Source organism: Bombus impatiens, unplaced genomic scaffold (genome assembly GCF_000188095.3).
Source record: "Bombus impatiens unplaced genomic scaffold, BIMP_2.2 scf_1506, whole genome shotgun sequence".
Taxonomy (NCBI): domain Eukaryota; kingdom Metazoa; phylum Arthropoda; class Insecta; order Hymenoptera; family Apidae; genus Bombus; species Bombus impatiens.
Window position 1 is genome coordinate 87,012 of NT_177925.1, and position 22,085 is coordinate 109,096.

Consider the following 22,085-nt stretch of genomic DNA (forward strand, 5'->3'; position numbering starts at 1 on the left):
AGCGATTCTGGACGATGCGATCATTTTCTTTTCGATAGTTCTTGTTCCACATATCGGCCAAAATTAATTCACATCCATCTTTCGATGAATAAATTTTAGTTGCCAGTACACATATACAAGGTGGTTGGTAACTGGTGGTACAAGCGGAAAGGGGGTGATTCTACGCGAAAAAAGAAGTCGAACTATATAGAATAAAAATTGAAAAAATTAAAAAAATAACGTCGATCGAGACAACGATCTACAGTGAGATCCGCTCCAACGAGACGCGATAAAGTGGACGCGTACCGACCGAAAATTCAAAGTCCATTTTCTCGAAAACAAAGCCTCAAATGAAAAATTTGTATTCTTTATTTTCCACTTCTTTTTTCGCCTAGAATCACCCCCTTTCCGCTTGTACCACCAGTTACCAACCACCCTGTATATCGCTATCAGGTGTCTAACGAATAATCGTTTCAATTGATCGTTCAGGTGTCCCTTGTTACTCAATCGTACATTCATAGCATTCTCCATTGATATCTATCGTCGCGTAACAATGGGAAATGCTCGTTAACGATAAAGTTCCAAAGACGAAGAAGACAAAGAAGATCTCGCCGCGTTCTTTCTCGCGACGGAACAACGCTATCGAAGGAGTACAGAGTCGCAAGCTCTGAATAGCAGCCGAATCCCAATTTAGTCTGAACCAGCAGCGAATTTTTTTCTCGTGGTCGAAGCCTGATCGGGCTACTGGTATCGAGAGCCAGCGGATAGACAATCCGGAGGTTCGGCGAGAAGACTCAAAGTTGTTCTGCCATCGTGGTTAACGGTTAGCCGGAGAAAGAGAGTCGTCGGTGCGCCGCTGAAATTCGAGTCGTCGTGTTCCGGGGTGCTGGCGGCCATTCCACGGGCAGATCCTCTCCGGTCAGCAGCGGCAGCAATTTCAGCCAAACTGTTTCGAGTCTCTTTCGAAAGGAACATCGAGAGAAGCGAAGGAGAAGAGAGACGGAGGAAAGGAGAAACGGTGTTAGGGTAAAAGAAGTGGCGGACAGAGAGAATAAACCGAGGAACAGCATCGATTAGAGGGGGGCGAGAGATTCGACAATCGCAACACCCGTAGCCAGAGCGAAATTAGGTGGGCGTGCATCGCAGAAAGAAGGAAAAAAAGGAAATCCGTGGCAATTCCACGCGTTCGTTATTTTACGTTGATAAATGCCTTTATGCAAATGGCTGTGCGTCGTGCCAAGTGATCTTCATTAACCTCGGGCTAACGCTAACTGGTACTGTAAATAAGCTAATTTATACGTATTTATACGCTCGCAACGTTTTCTATGTTGACCACCTTTGGTACAGCGAGACAGAGAGACGAGAGCGGGGCAGAAAATGCACGTTGAGAAGGTCGCTCGAACGCTTTATCGATGCACACAGCAGCCTCGGTGCAATTAAAATGTCAAATACCGAAATGACAAAGTGATACCGACTCTTCGGATTAACCTTTGGTGGAGTTTCTTTTTTCTTGAAACGGTCGCTGACCGGAAATCGAATTAGTAACCGAACTTATCCTACGTAGCTCAACGGGTGGTCATTTTTTATTCAGAACCCCTGTTCTTCTCATGTTCTCTCCACCGACCTCGTAATAGAAACTATGATCCATTAGACGGATTCACAAGATTAGAGAGCAGATATGTAGTCGTATAGTACACAAGGATAAGTCACAAGCTCGTTATAGTGTACCACTGATACATAGTAAGAAATAGCGACTGTCGAAGCGTATTGTTAAATCGCAACTCTAGAAAGACGTAGTTTATGCTGAAAATATCGAGTCAAACAAAATCGAAATCGTTAAACGATTCACTTCGTTAACCAAACGCGTTAAAGAATGAAAGAATTAGAATGTAAATTTTCAAGTAACTTGGAACAAACGATGCGCTTTATCCCACTAAATATCTTACAATCTCATCGCTCGTTTCTCCCCTGCATTTTCCGCGTACGTCCGTGATTTCCATCGATCAATGATAAACATGTCCAGGAAGTTAGCGATCAGACGAACGTCTAACTGGCGGAAAACGCGAAGAAACGTAGCCATAGTTTTACCGGTCGCGACTGAAAAAAGAAACGATGCACCGACGCGATAGTGGACGCGACAATGGATGCAAAACGTCTCGTTATACGTTGAAGAAAGGAAGAAAGAAGAAAAACGAGTCGGTGGCGTGCTCGAGGTCCGTTTATTAAATGTAAACTGTTCACGGAATTCAACGTTCGCTTAACCAGCAAACTGTTATGAACTAATAAAGTGTTAAACACACGCGACGACCCGTATCGCTGCAGCGACTCGTACAAAACACGCTGGACTTTCACTCGTTGGATTTACAGGGGACCCGCGGCGTTAAGTGGAAGCTCGATGCGTTGACCAACCACCGCGGGTCATTGCGATCGCGAAACGACAGCTTGGCGAACCCGATTATCGATACATCTCCACTTTTTCCCGCATGTTTTCGACTGAGACGTGGCGTAAAAAACCGGTTAGTAAATAAATTGCAGGCCCATCGACAGGCTGTGTGCGTGCAGATCCGAGGCTCGTGAAAACGAGGTCGTACAAAGCCAAGTGTCCCGATCGTAAAATCGTCGCTTACGAGAGGAATGAAGTCGTGAACGACACGATTTTCGAAGCTCGATGGCCCGAAGCTCAAAGTTGACGTATCCCACCACTCGATGCTTCCTTCGTATCGCGATGCGTTTTGAAGAAACGGCCGAAAGAATCGACGATCTCGATCGCTGCCGCCGCTATCTTCAACGGCTGTAAAACATCGCGGCCGCTACGTCGCTGGCGACTTAAGTATCCATCTTTCGAATAGTCTGTAATTTAATAGACGATTACGCCATGGTACCGGCCCCTTAAACGGTTACAAATCGACGTGTAAACCGTTGTAAATCGTGACCGGATGCTTTGAATACCAGCAGCCGCTTTGACGCCATGGCCCCGCCGGAACCAGGTTGATCGCCACCCACTGGCAACGCTTTTATTCCGATTTTATGCCCGCCAGGGCGCACACGGAAACGTCAACGTTTCGAGTAACTTTTTCCATCGAGGTATCATTCCCCGAATCTCTTTCTTCTTGGCTGGGTACACGGGCTTTCTGCAATTTACGCGATCTTTCGGTCGACGACGTTTCCTTCTCTTTGCGTTTCACTCTGGAATTTTCACGTACTGTTCGGGCCGATTTAAACGCCAAGTTTTTAATAACGTCCAACGGTATCGTAAACCAATTTCGATGGCACGATCGAGTCTGTGATTATTCCAGGGAATTGGTATAGCACGCGAAGAGAACAGAGATTACAGAGCAGCTTTTATCAAGCGACGATAAGAGGTGTCGATTCAATTTTATACATTGGAATGCGAGATAAACAGTGATCTCTTCGTTCTTTCTCTCCATCGAGGCTGCGGTCGACCAGATTCCCACCAGTTATACTCCGTATTGGCGTGTATTTCAATCGATTCGGGGGATGGTGCAATTGAGACAATTGTCAGGAAGGGCATCGGATGAAAATTGGCGTGGGCAGCGATTGGGCGCGGTTTATTCGACGTAGGCGCGACCATAAATCCCAGTTGAAAAAAGTCGATGCACGTGCGAATTTAAAGCGACCAGGGTCTAACTTTTTCAGCGTTTGCGTTTTATACGCTTCTGTTGGTTTTTCAAACGAAAGCCCAATAACGCCATCGTCGGCGCGATAAATTTCATCCGCACCGCTACGTGCTTGATAATTAATTTCACGCGATCCTTGGTAATAAGCTCGGTTGCACGCGACATAAATTGGCCTAAAAGGACAAAGTGACTCGATAAACTTATTTTCCGCCGACAGACGATCGACAATGGCACGGTATAAATGTTACAGAAACGTCTACCCGGCGACTCGATTATACCGACTAATTGGATTCGTTACAAGTCGATAAATATCTCGAGCGATGCATAGCCAAGTAATTTTAGAAAATTAGCCGAGCTCTGAACGTCGGGTAATACGGACGTTAATCCGCGACCCCTTGAACACGTTACCTTCGATAGGATGTGCGTACGTACGGTATATTCCCCGGTTGAAAAGTTTTGTCCCGACTCGATGACTTTCGAAACGACGCCGACTGCAAACGACGTTCGAGTTTTCAGAAACTATGGATAGTTTCAGAGACACGAACCACTCGAGTGCGCAATGTAGACTGTACTTAAAGTACAATGCCTGCGATTAACGATAAGAAACGTTCGTTTAAAACGACTTTGTGCGAACGAGTCGCAAAGAAACCAGTTATTCGAGATAGGAACAGCTGTTTGATTTTATTTCAAGGATTTCGATGCAAAGATTGGTAATGCGAAGACTACGAGTATGGCAGAAATCGTGCTTAATAAGTAGACGTTTCCAAGGACAACGAACTTTGCTCGACCAACGATCAACAGACCGCGATAAAATTTATATCGGATAATGGATAACGAATAACTGTCAGCGATACGAGTAAATCAAGCTAAGTTGAACGCGTATCGGCCGAGACGATAAAACGATCGATCGATCTACGAATAAAAGCACGGTTAGGGGAAAAATTGCACGCATAGAAATTTTATTACGAGCCGGCGCTTGCAACGTGATATTGCACCATAGAAAAGTCAACGAAATGATGTCATAACGGGTATCCCGGCGCGGAAATTCGATGGATTTCAGCGTCGTGTCTCGCGGAAATACGTTGTGTCGTACGCGAAGATATAAATTAACTCGCGGAACGCGCGTACGACCGCGATTAGTTGCCAATAGTGTTTCAATCGGAATTTTACGCTGTCTTCGGTTAATTCGAATTTTATACTCTTTGGATTCCACGTCGCGATTTTTCGTAGTATTGTTTCGCAAGAATAACGTGTAATCGAAGGGACAATAAGTCGATGTACATAGAAGATAATTAGAAATATCGGACGATATCGGTAGATCGATGTTCGTGCGAATTCGTACTTTTGCGAGTACAATTAGAAGAATGGGACCTAAGCGAACATTTCTTTTGCGTATCACGCGTATCGTTACGTACATTTATGCGCACTTTTCCACCTTCAAATTTCCCATAAATGTACACTAACCATCCATAGTCGGAATATCAGCATCGCGAGATTGTTCTTTCGAATAAAGCTACAAAATTCTACGGTAAAATTTGAATTCAGATATAACCTCCAGGTATAAATCTCTCTTCCGCGCAGGGAATATAAAGAATCTTTTTTACTTAGATACCTACAGATCTCTCGACGCTGTAACTTATTCTTTGTTAAAAGCGAAGCGAATGTCCAAGGCCATCGGAAGTTTACCCCTTTATATACCCTTCTTTTTTTATCTCCATTCTATTGTTCCTTCCGAATGCATCGGAACAGCGGAAAAGTTACCCGAACTTCAAAATTGTTCTCAGGTAAAAAAAAAAAAAAATGTGGCGTATCTTCTCCTACGATTTTCGTTTACGATTGTCGCTTACCGTCATCGGTTCGTCGCTTGCTACAATTATTGCTCGATTCGTACTCGAGCGAGTTTCATCGCCACATGTGTCCCCATGGCGAACAAGCGGCTAAATTGAGCGATATTGTAAAGGCGAGAGGCAATTTCGTCGGATGATTTACCGTGCATCGAGCGGTGGATTCCGCGAATCGAGACTGGCATAGGGCGTACGCGGCAATTTCAAGTGGAAACGTCGTAAAACCGCGTTCGACGTCGGCCTCTACGGTTAACCACGTTCCCATTCTGGCAACGTGTGAGTCAGGCGAGCGTCACGACGCCCGGTATCGTAAATAACGTTTCAACAATTAGCACACGCGACGAAGCGGCGTCTAGCCGAAGGAACGCGAAGGAGTGGCTGCGCCCCTTCTTACGGATCGTGGCCGGAATATAGGATTCCCGCAATAAGAACGATTATATGCCCGGTTTTCGCAATAGACTCGACGGAAACGAGCTCGACTTACTCTCCAGCCGTCTTCGTCCAGCCACTTAACTCGACCGTTCCCTCCCTAAAATCGTTTAACCACCCTCGCTAGGTCCACAACCATCCATCGAGGAATTAATCGTATTACCGGAGCACTTTTATTGCGACGGATTACCGTGTAACGGGCCAGTTTTCTCGAAACGCTCGTGTAAATTTTAAGTGGCGTGTTTCCCAGGGCTTTACGAAGCGTTCTCGAACAGCGTTAACGTCGACAAAATGGACCGTAGATTTTTTTAGGGCGAACGAGAGAAACGTACATGGACGTATTTGTATACTTTTCCTTAATAAACGTCGCGTTAACGTCGGAGCTATCCGCCCGCATGGTCGAAATTATCGCGTCTGATTTTTCAGAGTAATTTTATGCAATAGATTTTTGCAATTTCTTGCACAGCGTTAACGCCACTCGATAGATTTGTTTAGAGCGAACAGAAGAACGCGAGAACCTAGATATCGCTATACTTTTTCCCAACAATTTTTTCAATGGTCAGAATGGCCAATGAATTTCTGATTTTCCACGGTAATTTTATTTCGAACGATTCTATAATATATATACAGGGTGGTTGGTCAATAAAAATTGAAAAAATTAAAGAAATAACGTCGATCGAGACAACGATCTACAGTGAGATCCGCTCCAACGAGACGCGATAAAGTGGGCGCGTACCGACCTAAAATTCAAAGTGGATTTTCTCGAAAACAAAGCCTCGAACGAACAATTTTTATTCTATATTTTCCACTTCTTTTTTCGTCTAGAATCATCCCCTTTCCGCTTGTACCACCAGTTACCAACCACTCTGTATATGGATAACAGTTTACCCTCTGAATCTTTCTTTTTCTCTTTTATATCACCTCTTTGATTTCTTCCGTACGAATCTTATACTTTAATCGTCGATAATTAACGAACCTCGTATCGACACTTCAGATTTGAAAGCGTATTTGCGTAACGATGGTCCGCGACGTCGCATTAAAATAATTAAAGCGACACGTCGCTTTTGGAACGGAAAGATCGCGCATTGATTATCTCGCTTTTCTTCGTGATAAGCTTCTGGCATTAAAAAAGGACAGAGAACGGGTACCATGAGAAAAGGGGAACGAGAAAACGTCGAGGGGCGGGAAGACGAAGAGCGTGCCGGAACGCTGTCATCGTTTGAATAGCTTGGTCATCGTCCGCCACATAAGGACGGGGTAAAGAATCGATAGACGACAGTGGGGATAAAATTCGAAGCGAAAATCCTTGGCGAGGATTAACGGGAATATACGCACGCTGCTTGCCAATCTTTATCAAAGGATACTGGCGACTCTCCTATACCGTATGAATCCTTTCCGATATAAACACGAGTGCAGAGAACGAGAGAGAGAGACGGGAGTACTGGTTTCCTCCGCAGTGTCTGATGGCGAAGGAATCCGTGCCTACTATCCGGGCTGGAAAGGCGAATAGTTGCCATTTATGCTCGGCGTTATTATTATTAGCCGGCAGTTATCGCGAGCAAGTTTATTGACTTAAAATTGAACGTGCGTGTAATGTACTCGTATGTTAGGTACTCGATAGCGATATGTTGGTACACGGATCGTTTCTTCAACCCTCGCCCACTCTTCCTTCTCTTTTGTTTATTGCCCATGCTGCAGCGCGTTTCCTGCGCAACTCGAAGAACTTTCCACGCGATAAAGCCTTTGATAAGCTAAGAAATACTCCTATTATCATCGTTGCAGGGATTAAAAGTTATACTTCGTTCCGAGCCACGGTTCGAACATTGTTTTTCTCTCCTTCCTTCTTTTTTTTTTTTTTTTTTTGCTTCTTCTGGTTTTCTCTTTGGTTCGCTTCGAGTACGGTGATTTCTTCGGGATGCAAGTGCCGCGAACGATTCCCTAAAAGCATTCGCTTTGCTTTCGATTTTTTGACAGACTCGATGGAAGTAGCGTTTCGGACGCGCAATAGAGAAACTCGAGTTCACCGGAGTTGTTCGACTCTCGCGTTCCATTTGGCATTAAGGTCGCGATTCTCCTTGGATCTCGCTTTGAAATCTCGATTCCTCTTCCTCCCGACGAGACCCTTTCGGATGGCACGCGCGAAAGTTCCAGCGTTTTCGTTCTTCGTCGAATCGAACGGCCGACTTTAACCGACACGCGGAGAAAAGCATTCGAAACGCCTGGCGGAATTCGCCGAGTTCGGAACAGTACGCCTTCCGAATCCACGGAATTCCACGCAGCGAACGTGCACGACCATAGACGTTTCTGAATGAAGGCGCGTTTTTGCCAACGTGCAAAAAGTTGCGCGTTCGAAGAAGGGCTGCTTCGTTCATGGCTTACTAAAATAGCCGTACGCGCCGTTAAGTGACGTCATTTAATGAACCGCGCATTAACGCGGTATTTATAACAGTTGCTGGCTCGTAAAATTTCTAGTTCGATTCCATAAATACGCGAACCAGTTCACAGACGTTTCTTCGTCGTACTCTCGATGCCATCTTGCGACCGCCGATTCGCCAGGTCAACCATCGAGGTCGTGCCAGCCTTGATCCTCTGGAAGCTTAAATAAAACCCGAATCAGCCTGATCTCCGCGTTTCTGTTATTCCGGTCCGATGCGAGCGTGTGCAACGAACGCGTCGTAAACTATAAGGATCCCGGGGAACAGCCCGATAGAGGCATTCTTTTCCCACTGCCTTCGCCCAAATATCGTTTAATCGGGCCTCCAAGTTAGATGCATAATTACGGCCCAGCCCTGTGGACGATGGTTCTAGGAAAGGAAGAGGGAGAAAGAGCGTAAAGGCAGAGCATGGACCGGGCGAACGCGTAGAATCACGAAAGTTGGCAAACTCGTGCTTGAACGAGCCGTTCGAGCGCACGAGAAGGAAACGAAAAGGGGATGGGGCGCGCGAAGGTGGACCACGAAGAGGCGGGAGAACAAGACGAAGAGGAAGGAAAGGACGGAGGGAGAGGCGAGGCGAAGGGCATAGGGACGGGACGACAAGGAACACGGCTATGGCAAAAGAGGTGGAAGAGGGCAAAAGTTTCGATCGTAAAGCGAATGGAGGCAAAAAAGAAAAATTACATTAAGAAACTCGAGCGTAGCTGACGCGATGATACTTGGCTGCTGGTTGCTGCCTCTCTCTGCTGGTATGCGGCATGTTGGCCGGCAAGCTGCTCTCTGTCTTTCTTTTTCTCCATCCTCCTCCTCCTCCTCCTCCTCTCTTTTTCTACCCCTCTTTATTCTACTAATTTTCCCGCGCTGCTAGCAACTACGGGAATGGCGAGAGCTGCCGGAAAACGATTCTCGAAAGAGTCCAGGCCGCGCACACAAGAGCGGCCAGTTTCACGGAAAATTCAAGGTGATTGATTCCTTGATGCTTCTGTGGGAAAAGTTCGTCAGAAAATCGATGGTTTTGCGATGAACGAACACGCTTAGGCTACGTGGTTACAGTGGATGCGTGTTCCGATGTACGCGAATACGTCAGAGCGATCAAATTATGCGCATAAATTCTTATAAGTTACGAGTGATTCTTGCGTATTTTCAATTTTCACGCGTTTCATTCGTCGGAATGAAACATCGTGGCCGTAATTTTATGTCGAAGCTTATCTCGATACACTCGAAGACCGCAAGGGGAGAACACAAGAAACCAGATTTTCTACCTTTTCCTCCTGGAAAATACGTTTTCCCAGACACGTGCTTTGTCGCGTTTCAACTTATGACAAATTACAGATAAAACTTTGTCAACTTATCCGCTTACGTCTTTCGACCTAATTAGCTGTTTCTATCCTTTTCGACGTCATATCAAAACGCTCCTTTTTAGTCATAGAAGAACGTAAAAATTAGAAAATCAAGAAGAATGTATCCGTCGTGTTTTTCTTCTGCCATCTCCATCCGCTGCGAAAGCGTTCTGCGTGACGTATGGTTGTATGGAATTACGCAAACCCACGCGTCTGCGTGTTCCATTTGACGTATATCGGAAAACAGCCATTGCGTACTCGTATCGCGATACAAAAGGTCACTTCCAACGTCATTCGATGAAGTACAATGAAAATTGCAAAGTGGCGATCGCGATTTCTCTTGCAAAATCTTCTCCGCTCTTCCACTTTCATACGGTGGCTAACATTCTATCGATAGACGGTGTATAATCGAGCGAAACACACGCCCGAACAAGATTAAATTTAGCCAGTTTTTCCTAAGCGCTTCACGCAGCTGCGGAGAAGCGATTAGATGAGCTGGCGAAAGAAACACGAGGTGTGTAGATTGGCAAAGGGCTGGGAAATTAAAGGAAAGAAAAGGAAGCGAGAAACTGGGAAGAAAAGTAAGCGTCGAAGGTGGAATAGAAAGTGTCGGGAATGACGTACCTTCCCTCTTTCAAAATGCCAGTCAAATTCAAGTTAGACTAGTCGGAGGTGGAGCGATAACGAGTCGGCCAACGATTTACATAAACGACTAGTTAGATGCGTCTCGGTTCCAAGTTTCAGTAATATTTCAGAAATAATGATTTCATGGTCCGTGAAGCGAGTCGTTGCTGCCTAGCCAGTTTCAATAACGTATTACGCCTTAACGACAGATTCTGATCAAAGTTATATACACTGGTAATCGACGATCGACATTGCATTCTAACGTTACATAGATGGAATCTGTCGAAGTGTGAAATTCTCCTACGTGAATAGCCTATTAATTAAAAAGTACCGCATCAACGAAACATCGTTATACGCGTTATTGTATGTCTAACAATTTGAAAGGCGAGTTTCGCTCGAAACGATCGTGCAGCGACGAAGTCAGCCGGCTTTCTCGATGCAACTGCACGCCGCGATTGCTGCGTAGAAGAAGAAAGAAAAAGATACGAATCGATACGAGATTAAAATCAGCCGAGCGCTAACGCCGCACTACGATCCTATGGTACGAGTTTCGCCAACTTATCGACGAAGATGGTCGCAGTGTCGGAGAGAGGAAGAAAAAGGAAAAGCCGAGTGGCGGCTCGGCTCGCGCGGCCACTTAAACATCGGGCGAATTTACGTATCGAGAAGTAGAATGCGAGAAAAGGGGGCAGGAGGAGAAAGGAGCCGAGGGAAGAAAGAGACGCAGAATGGTCTGCATATAAAGTGGACACGAAATGAAGCGGGTTACGTCGGTCGGTAGGTAGAAGAGCATGTGTCGGTGCTTCTTCGGTGTGGAGTTTGCCTCGCCTTTTTACTCGCTGTACATTTCGTTTACATAGGATCCACGTGCAAGCGGGCGTGCAAATGCGAATATACGCTGCCACGGGACGCGTACATTCTCGCGCGTGTGTGTTACACCGTATACGTACATGTATATACAGAGGAACGAAAGAGGGCGAGGAACGAGAAAAGAGAAACCGTGTGCGGTGTGTTCACGGTGGGCAGGGCAAAACGGAAGAGAGCGAACAGGGCAAGGCAGGGCATGGTGTGGCGATGCAGGACAGAGAAGGGCACCGGCAACAGGGAGCAAGAAAGAAAGGGATAAAGAAAGAGCGACAGAGAAGGTGGAGGCTTGGTTAAAAGCGCGCAGGGTGCTCGCAATGGCCGACGATTTTCAACTTTTGCTATCGCCTAGCCGAGAATGGAAAATGGAGAATCCCGGCGGCGGGATATATACGCCCGAGCTGAACTCATTTACTTTGAAAGTTTCTCGAGAGCCTCCCGGCCTTCTCTCTTTCCACCCGCGTTTACCGTTTTCTCTGTCTTCTTTTCATCCTGGGCGAGCCCGTTACCTCCCGACGAGATCCTACACCGGCCGGGGATCGACCGTGAAACGCCTCCGTGAAACGCGTTCCTGCCGATTATCGATGGAGATTTCATGGATTTCGCGAATTAAAGGATTAAACGCGATGGGGTGCGATCGATTCGTCGAAAGAAACGGCCGAACGCCGCTGCCTTTTTTTCCAAATTTATTAAGATCTCCGTGCTATTGCAGTTTCGTTTCTATCAAGTCGAACTTTTTCCTTTTAAACCAGTTTTATACATTTTTTCTACATCCGTAAGAAATGAAATACGCAAACGATCGTTCGGTTCGTTTTCGATTTCTTTTCGCCAATTATAGAAATATTTTAAGGAGCTTCGCGATAGCAACGCGAATTTGCATATTATCCGCCGTTAATGGAAAAATGAATTCCTCTTGTAGAAATTCATTCAAAATCCTATCGAGATTAAGATTATCAGTCTTACGAGCACATCGACCGTCATCTTCGTCATCGACGAGTTATCCCTGCCACTTTTTCCTGGCAACGAGCTACCTGCAAGAGGCAGAAAAGCACGTGTCGCATGGTCGTACTGCCAGCGAAGCATCAGCGCGACCAACTTTTCTTCACAGCTGCGGCTGGATGTTTTTAACTTCTTACCAGAAGGCTGGATCTTCTTTTCGGACGAATACTCTACCCTGGAAGAGTTGCTTATTCTAAAGCGTTGCAACTTTGCCCTCAAGTATATACCATTAAGAAATAATTCCCATAAAACGAGCAAGATTTTTCAAGCGTTTGAGCCTACCGTGAGCATCCACGGATTTTCCAAATTTCAATTTTGTCCAATTATCGAAAGATTCCAACTGTTGAAAACAGAAAATTACGTTGTTTTCACGAGCCTATAACTTCTCTGGTTACTGAATTTTCTGTTTTTGCGTTATGTCATTATCGAGTAACTTTCCTAGAAACTCCCGAATTATTTTTCGCTATAATCGAAAAAATCGTTTCAGTCGTGCCATTTTTTAAGTATACGTAGATTCCGAACATTTCTCTCGTCTGCGTAAGAATTAATTCCACTTGAATCCACGGAAGGCGCCTGGTCCAAAAAGGTTCACGATTCTACCAGCAGAATTTTGTGGAGGAAACGTGTAGGTAGCCGGCAATAAATCAAGTCCATGGGGATTACGTGAACCTTTTTCTCCGCATGGTGGTGCGCGCCCCGCCGAATTCCGGTCAGTAAAAGTCATCGTAAAAATATAATCGCGCTAATGATAAGCAAATGGAATACACAACACGGGAACGTGGAGATCGGGCAGGCTAACGATCGTCAAAAGTCAGGAAGCTTGCTCGTAAATTCGTCTAAGACATTTATAGACGGACACCTCGCGTCGGAAATTCTTCCTAGAGCCTGGCAGAGGATCTGCCAACTCGACCAATAACAACCGCGTAGAGGAACGTTAATTTGATGCACGACCGTCGTCCATGCTATGTGCAAATTACAGCGTAACTGGACCTGACCCGAACCGGACGCCTTCTAATTATTGCGACAACTAACCACCGAGACAACGGACACGTTACAACTCATTGGCTACCGTCCAAACGCGGCTTTGAACAATTTTGGAACACGCTGATCGAATACTTGGTCCGTTTCGAAGACGATTCGCCGATATTTTCAACAGTCTTGCGTTTTATACTATCATTCCGCTATACATTGAAGATATTACTACTATAAACGAGGCCACAATATTTAGATCTGCAGATGATACACGTACTATCATTCAGGAAAATGTTACTATAGAATCCCATGAAATATGTACATGCTATAAAAAGAACGTTTTCATTAAGAGTGTTCTATGCTAAGACGACCGAAATATCTTTTATCGTTTGTTGCTTTATACGCCAAGAGACGAGTACATTGTAAAGGTACATAAGGTTTATTTTAATAAACACGTTCTAAAATACGCTATTTTAAAATACAGAGTATTTCCGCGAGTGACTGTTGTTTTGCAGCGACTTCGCAGCTATATAGCAACGTCTAGCGGCTGTTGTAAAAATAAGATAGTATTTTTAAAAAATATTCCCCTTTACGATTCGTCGGATATAGAAAATAACCATACGTTTTGCTCCTATGTTAACGAGCAAGAAAGATTCTTTATACTTTAAATAGATAACAGAACCTTAAATTGAACTAGAACTGGAATTTTTTAATTAGAACTGGAATTTTAAATGGAAATAGACAAGTTTCAGCGAGCGAGGAAAAGTGAAATAATCTGTCGACAGAGAGATAATCCTTTTTGTCTTAGAAAGGAAACAAAATTACTCGAGAATTTTTATCAGAATGTTGGATAGACGTTGAATTTTAGCGAACAAACGGTAGCCCGCGGTATGGGATCGGAACGATATCGAAATCCATTCACGTATGATTTCTCTCACGGGATCCGAGGCTTTCCATCAGTCCCACACGGGCTCCGATGCAAATCGTATCACGAACGATGCAGGGAAGATGATACAAAGTGGCCGTAAAAATTCCTATCGCACTCAAGAAATAATGGTGGGCCGTATTCACGGCGAATCGATCTCACTCCGGAGAATTGAATTTGTACGAAGATTTCACCGAGCTCCTTCGGTATCGTGGAAATCTGCTAAAATCCAGGCGAAACAGGCACAAAACGAACTAAATAAAGAACGAGGGATTTCGAGTTGTTTAAACTTTTAAATTGCCGATTGCTATGGAACGTACGGCGTGTCATCGATCTTCGCGAAGACACGGATCGATCAAACGCGTTACCAATGGCCGTGAAAGGATGACACGCGATACGAATCCGTAAACGAGACTGTCGCCTTTGTTCCCCTCTGCTGTCTAACCATTCATTGCTTGTCGTTAATTAGCAAACCAAATCTGTCCCAAGTGTCTAATTGCGTTCTAATTGTAAATCATGGCTCTATGAGGATTCGACTCTTTTAAAGCTCGTTGTCCTCTTCGCTGCCGTTCGTAAAATTTTCAATTCGTCGCACTCGATGATCAGATACATTAGATACAAACTTCGATGAAAAGAAACCCATCGATCGCACGGCCGGAGGAGGATGTCGCGAGAATTCGAAACAACAGTGTCGAGAAAATGCTCTGAAAAATTAAGAAATTCTACTGACGGCGACACGACCTCGACGAAGCTGCAGCGTCTATGAATCTAACATCGTTCTAAATGTAAATCAAGTTCGTACGAACATCTTACGATTAATCTCCCTTCGCTAAGATTCTATTCTGCAAATTTCTTGTCGTTGATACAATTTCTGACTCACTGTATTTAATTGGATGGTTAAGATCAATTTGAGGATTACAAGAAACTATCGACGTCGTCGAAACTCGTATCGAAATTCGTCGTACGTACGTAGCGTTTAGCGAAAATCTGCCTCTAAAACGTAAATCTACGAAGATCTAATATTCTACTACGAAGCGTATCTCCTTTAACGCTCTATTACGCAAACATTCTTCGTGTCGTTTCATAGAATTTCTAATTCGTTGTATTCGATCGGATCGTCGGAGCTAATAGGACGAACTTTTTTTAAAAGAAACCATCGACGTCGTTTGTCTGGGTGAAACTATCGCCGAAACCGGAGTTAACGACATCGAGAAGAGCCTGGAAAAAAGCGTATAGTATGAAATTCGGTTGGTGGTAGCATGGCGAACGGCGGTCGAACGAGTTGCGCCGGTATCGGGGGGTGAGAATCTACGCTCTTTGCCATCAGATTGCCATGAACTAATTTAGCTTCTATCCAATCTCACTGGCTCTCGTGCATTCCGCGCCGTTTTTAGATTTAACCTACCCAAATATGCAAATTGCCGCGGGAGCATAGCGAAGAGCTGCCGAGAAAGATTCCTCGAGGAGAATGGCCGATTCGGTTGCCTCGCTGCTCGCAAAGGGGGGACAGGGGGTATAATCCTCGCCCATGGGAGATTGTGGGCGGCCAAAATGAAAGAGCAAAAAAGAGAAGGGTATCAAGGTACACGAAGAGCGAACAGAAACACAGCGAGGCGGCCACACGGAGCAAAGAAATGGAAGTGGAAGAGAGATAGAGAGAAAAGACGTACGAGAATCCGGTCTCGTACGAACGCACGCACACACGCGTAAGAACGTTGCAGTGGTGTACCGATCGATATCGATCCGGGGAAAAGTCGAAGAAAATGAGAACTTGCGATCGTTTCAGTCGGGATCTTCGCGACTATTGCGCTGGAATTTAGATCGGGCAAACGTTACGGCAAGATTTTCGTCTCTTTTTCAGCCTGATTGCATAGAATCTGTTCATAGAATCGAAACATTCGAGAAAGGATATAAGAGTATCTACGATCGAGTTGCTCGGAAACTACGACGATCAATGATCCATAAATAAGGAAATAAAGGAAAGTGTGTTATCATTACGATTTCTTAACATCGTTATTTGTAGTAGCTTCATTTGTATCGAGTAAGTTTGTAGAGGTAAATGATCTGTTTCTTTGAGAAATTTGGAGTTGAAAGTGTATAGAATACACGTAATATGAAAAAATGTATAGAACATCCAAAATACCTAAATGGACGATTAATAATCCATAAATAAGGAAATAGAGGAAAGTGTGTTATCATTACGATTTCTCATCATTGTTATTTGTAGTAGCTTTATTTGTATTAAGTAGATTTGTAGAGGTAAATGATCTGTTTCTTTGAGAAGTTTGGGGTTGAAAGTTCATAGAATACACATAATATGAAAAAATGTATAGAACATCCAAAATACCTAAATGGACGATTAATAATTCATAAATAAGGAAATAGAGGAAAGTGTGTTATCATTACGATTTCTTAAGACTCTACTGGGGGTTAGCTTTATTTGTATTAAGTAGATTTGTAGAGGTAAATGATCTGTTTCTTTGAGAAGTTTGGGGTTGAAAGTTCATAGAATACACATAATATGAAAAAATGTATAGAACTTCCAAAATACCTAAATGGACGATTAATAATTCATAAATAAGGAAATAAAGGAAAGTGTGTTGTCATTACGATTTCTTAAGACTCTACTTGGAGTTCATTGTTATTTGTAGTAGCTTTATTTGTATTAAGTAGATTTGTAGAGGTAAATGATCTGTTTCTTTGAGAAGTTTGGAGTTGAAAGTGCATAGAATACACGTAATACGAAAAAATGTATAGAACATGCAAAGTACTTAAAATACTCGTTTCATATTCACTAGAACAATTTCCTGTTGAAGTTCCATCTTCCTTAGTTATTTTGTGTTATCATTACGATTGCTTAACATTGTTATTTGTAGTAGCTTTATTCGTATTAAGTAGATTTGTAGAGGTAAATGATCTGTTTCTTTGAGAAGTTTGGAGTTGAAAGTGCATAGAATACACGTAATACGAAAAAATGTATAGAACATGCAAAGTACTTAAAATACTCGTTTCATATTCACTAGAACAATTTCCTGTTGAAGTTCCATCTTCCTTAGTTATTTTCATAAAAGCACGAATCTACAGGAATATTTGAAAATGGCGAATGGAGTAAATTACGTAAGAAGTTTTAGCTTTCCGACATTGGCTACGTTTCCTTATATCTGGCAAATAAAACTTTCAGTCTTTTATTATCTAATTGATCAAAGTGATTCCCGACTCTGTAAATAACGTCGCTGCGAAAGTGACTGGGTTTATCTCGGCAGATTGGCGGCGTAATCGCGGTTACGAAAAAGGCGAGAATATACGATAGAACGTGCGCTTAAATCGCGGTTTTAACGCACTAACAGAGGTGCACGCGGTTGACGGTTGAACTTTCGACCCACAAACGCCCGGTAGCGATGATTTACGCGTAAGTTACAGTTTGTCAACGGTAAAATCGTCGCTTGAACAGCCTACACGGGATTTCTGAATCCGCGTCATCCCGACGAAAGCCTGTGTGCCGCGGCTTAATAAATTCACCCTTTACGGCCAGCGCAAATTCGGTAACGAACACGTAACGCGCACCGATTGCATCACGCTTTGATACGCTCGAACTTTATGTCGGATTTCTATGAAATACGAACTGACGCAGCTTTTATATACGTACGCTATACGGTTCAGGAAATGGGAGTTAATTTATCGTTATTCGCGATAGGATTTACAACAGCTATTATGAAATTCAAGACGTAAATATAATATCATTATTTTTCCAATAGGATAATGGTAATAACCAACGATAGTTTTATTTTATATTAAAAACGAACTACACTCGTCTTTCACGTCGCTCGCTCTCGGGCAAATGACTGAGATTAAATATAGCGGTGGAAATTCTTTTGTCATTTGTTTAAACAGAGCGACAGGTACGAGTAACGAGCGAAATAAAGAAAAAGCCGAGTCGTGGATCTACGTAGTTAACAAAGTATCTCTAACGTCAAATTGAATTATTACCTACAGCTTGAAAAATAATCCTCGGTCGATATTTTTCTATATGTAGACGCTTCGGTGTCTCGATGTTCGAAACTACATCGCACAAACTCACATTTTTTCTGTATAAGAACAACGTAATATTTATTCATCGTTCGATCCATGATAAAACAAAGAACGAACGATCGTGAAATTACAAGGTCAGCTAACGGGAATGATCGAAGGGGATGATACACGAACGAGCGCGGACGCTGGTCGGACCAAATTTCAATTTGTGCAAGTGCATAGAGACAAGGGTGAGCGTCGTACCGGAAAGTTGGACAGGAGACGGGGTTGAAAAAGAATTGACAATAGTGAAAATAAGTGTTACAGTACTTAACAATAACGTACTGGCCGAAGGCATGATGGCGGAACAAGGCGGGGCTCTCCGCGAATATTTCTGTCCGCGTAGGTAACTTAAGAGAGGGTAAGAGAGACGCAGACACCGAGAAAGGCAACCGAACGAAGGCAACAGAGACGAAACGAAGGGAAACGACGCGAGCGAGACGGAGAAAGATTCAGGGCCAAGAGAAGGGAAAGAGCAAAAAGGAGAGGAAAAGAAAGAAGAGGCTGACCGGCTTGTAATCGTTGTTCGATTCGACCAGAAAGGAAATCTTACGTTCCAATTCCATCCAGTTCTCTCCTTCCTACTTTAATTAAAATCCGTACAGAACCGTTTTACCACCTTGTCAAAGTGGAACTTCAACCGTGACCGAACTACGCACATCTTCTTTATTCGGCGCGTCGACTCGCGATTTCCTTTTATTTCCATCTACCGAACTCGCTCGATCCCTACGCCAGACTATCGCGCTTTCCGATCAAATCGAAACACTTGCGCGAATTTATTAAACGTCATGTTCGCAAACAAGCTATTTTATATTCGCGGAACGATCGCACGGCGTTCGAATCGGCGAACGCGAATAGGTATTATCATAGCTAAGATGTTGGCGTGGATCGATAAGGGCGCGAAAGCGCAAACACGCGTCGCGTCGTTCCCCCACGTCGTTCGAACGACCGCGTGTGCTCGATCGCTGTTCCAGCTTTCCACCAATTATTCCATCTCTATTCCCCCAGAACGCGGCAAGACAATTTTATTTGCCGTAATACTGGCCGAGGACACGGTAATACAGCAGTAACATTAAGCGAGGAATTAAGAAGTCCAGCGTCCAGGGGAGTCAAGACGTTTCGGGTTATTAAATGGCGGTCGTTGCGGCGGAACGATGGAAATCGAACGAAACGCGGAGACTTTCTTGTAAGTTTCGTGGGCTAACCTGTTCCTTTCCGGATTCCCTGCCGTTCCGAGCTGATAATTAAGTAACGGATAAAGATCGATATTAACATCGCGTGTCCGGCTAAGGTACCGGTTCTCGACAACGTTAGCCACTACTAATATCGTAGTGACTTTATCATAGCGACAGCAGTCAGTGCCAGATTCGTGTCTCGATTTTTACGAATTTTCTTTCCTCTCCTCTTCTTCGACCGAAGAGGCCGGCCGCAGCTTTATCTCTATTTTGCCCTTGTAGTTGCTCCTCCGTGGCTCCTTTCGAACGGAACGAGATCGCCAAGGTGATTGCACGACCGCGATTCCTCTTTCACGAGATTGCGACTCCATTAATTGGACTGGCCAAGCTACCTCCGTTAATTGACCATTTCTCAAGTGTACTCTACAGGCTACGTCGACGAGGATTTTCGTGGCAGGACGCTCGAGAAGTCTCGCGAAACGTAAACTCGCCGATTCCGTGCGCCATCGAAAGATTGGAAAGAAGCGCTCGAGGGAGTTTCATTCGTACGTTTCGCGTTCCAAGTGGATTTTGTGGGAAGGAAATGATCGTTACGTACGTGGAAAACGTAAACGCACTTTCGTACGTCGATAACTTTCTAACAGCCCGCATCACTTATCAACGCGAATAGGCCATTGAGTCTTTGAGCAGTCGTCGCTCGAAATCCTGTTCTCTCTTAGCTTAGGCTAGGCGTAGGAAAACCTAAGTATCAGGCGCGAATGCATTTATAGAGAGTCTTTCTTTTCCTTTAGTCTGATTTCCAACGACCAGGATTCGACCGATAATGAGCCGATAAAAAGCCGTAATCAACGGTTAACCGAGTGGATTGCCTGGACGAAATCGTACGCGATAATTAAATAACACGGCAATCAGCGTACTTCGGGAAGCCGTAATTCCTCGTTCTTTAATCTCTGCACCGTTAATTGTGCGTAAATCTCGTATTTCTGTTAAATCGGGCACGACGTTCGATCGAATTTGCACGAAATCTCTGTACGCGGGTGAGCTTTATCTCGAAATTCGCCGATATTAATAACGTTCGCTGTAAAAAGAATCGAGTCGAGAGAATCGGCGGAGAAGCGGCAGAAGATAATCAGGACCCTCCGACGAAGCTTTACTCTTACCTCTTGTACGACATCCGATTCGCGATAATCGATCGTTCATCGACGCTTTCAATGACGAACTTTGTCGGAAGGCGGAAAACGTACGAGAAGGAAACTCGACGTGCCACGAAATACCGGAACCAGCCGCCCCCTCTAATTAGCGAACTTTCGAAATGTCGGACGAGCGATGTCCCACGATAATCCCGATCGGATCCCCTCGGATACGCATTACCATTCGTGTATCGGCGCGCGGAGCACCGACACGGAATCGATGGAGACGGTGCAGGCGATGGAAGTCATAGAGAGAGCTGCTGGAAATAAAGACGAGGGTATAGGTGTCGGGGGATGGACCATTCGCCGTGACCATCCTATGAAACCGAGTGCAGTCCAGGGTATAGTAGACATCCCCTACCACAGGGAAGTTTTATTGGAGATGGCCAGAGGGAAGAGCGAGACTCGGTAAGAGAGAAAGAGAGAGAGAGAGAGAGAGATAAGGAGAAAACAAGAGGGACAAGGAGGAAGAAAAACGTGCACGCTGTTCCGGCCACAACGCTCAGGATCGAAGGGGGAAATAATACGAAGGATAGACGACGGAATAGGCAGGAACGTTAAAGGATGTCCTCGACCGTGCGCATAAAAATAACGAAACGCCATTTGCCGTAAGAGCACCGTCGATGGAGCTTAGATTGTTTGGCACATTGTTTGAGGAACTGAGGCGTGGTAACGCTCACGTTGTTTCAGATAATTCCCTCGTTTACACCGTAAATCCTGGCAGTTTTAACGCGATTCCATTTCGAGACGCCAAATCGTTACGACTCCCATGGGATCGCGCCGTCTAGCGCAATCGAAACACTCGTTCGAACGGGCTTAGTTTATGGCGCGCGATAAAATATTCTTTAAACAACTCTTTCCCATGATCGGTGAATCGCGATCAAACTGTGGTTTATTAATACCGAAGTTCTTCGTCAAGCGTTTTTTACAGTTTCATCGATTGCGGTAGATGGAACATTCTTCAACGTGCTCTAACGTCTATTAAAATAAACATCGTTACGCAACGCAGAAATTCCTTGGAAACCCGATGATAGAAAAACAGGAAGGAGAAATAAGCCACCCGTTAAAGCTTATCTGATTTATCTTTCCCTTTAAATCGACCATTTATACAGGTATTTGCGTTCAGGATCGAGAACCTCTTGGCAGAATCGCGTTTCCAGATTTACAAACCACCCTCGGCGACTCGATATTTCGTCGGCGATCGTCACGGTATCGATTCATCGATGGCTCGTAGTACTATCACTGGCAATAAGGAAAACGTGGATCGCGGTGGGTACTCGCGGAGGAACGCGTTCTTCGCTCTTCCCTCGTGGCAATCGCATTTGCACAGCCCGCGCGGGTATAAAATGTAGAGTAAATTTTCAAATATTTCGCATGCGTCTCGATGGGGCCCACGCATGCGCTGCCATGCTGGGAGAACCGGATATGTCCGAGGCGTCACGCGAAATAAGATATTATAATCTCGCAAGCGACCATAAATATTATTGCGGTGACGCCAGCATTACCCTGTAGAAGCTGTAAACTCGTGGAACGTGTTACACGGGGATTTGCTGCTACGCTCGCTCGCTTTCCGCCTCTTTCAGCCCGACTAGCCTCGGCTTTG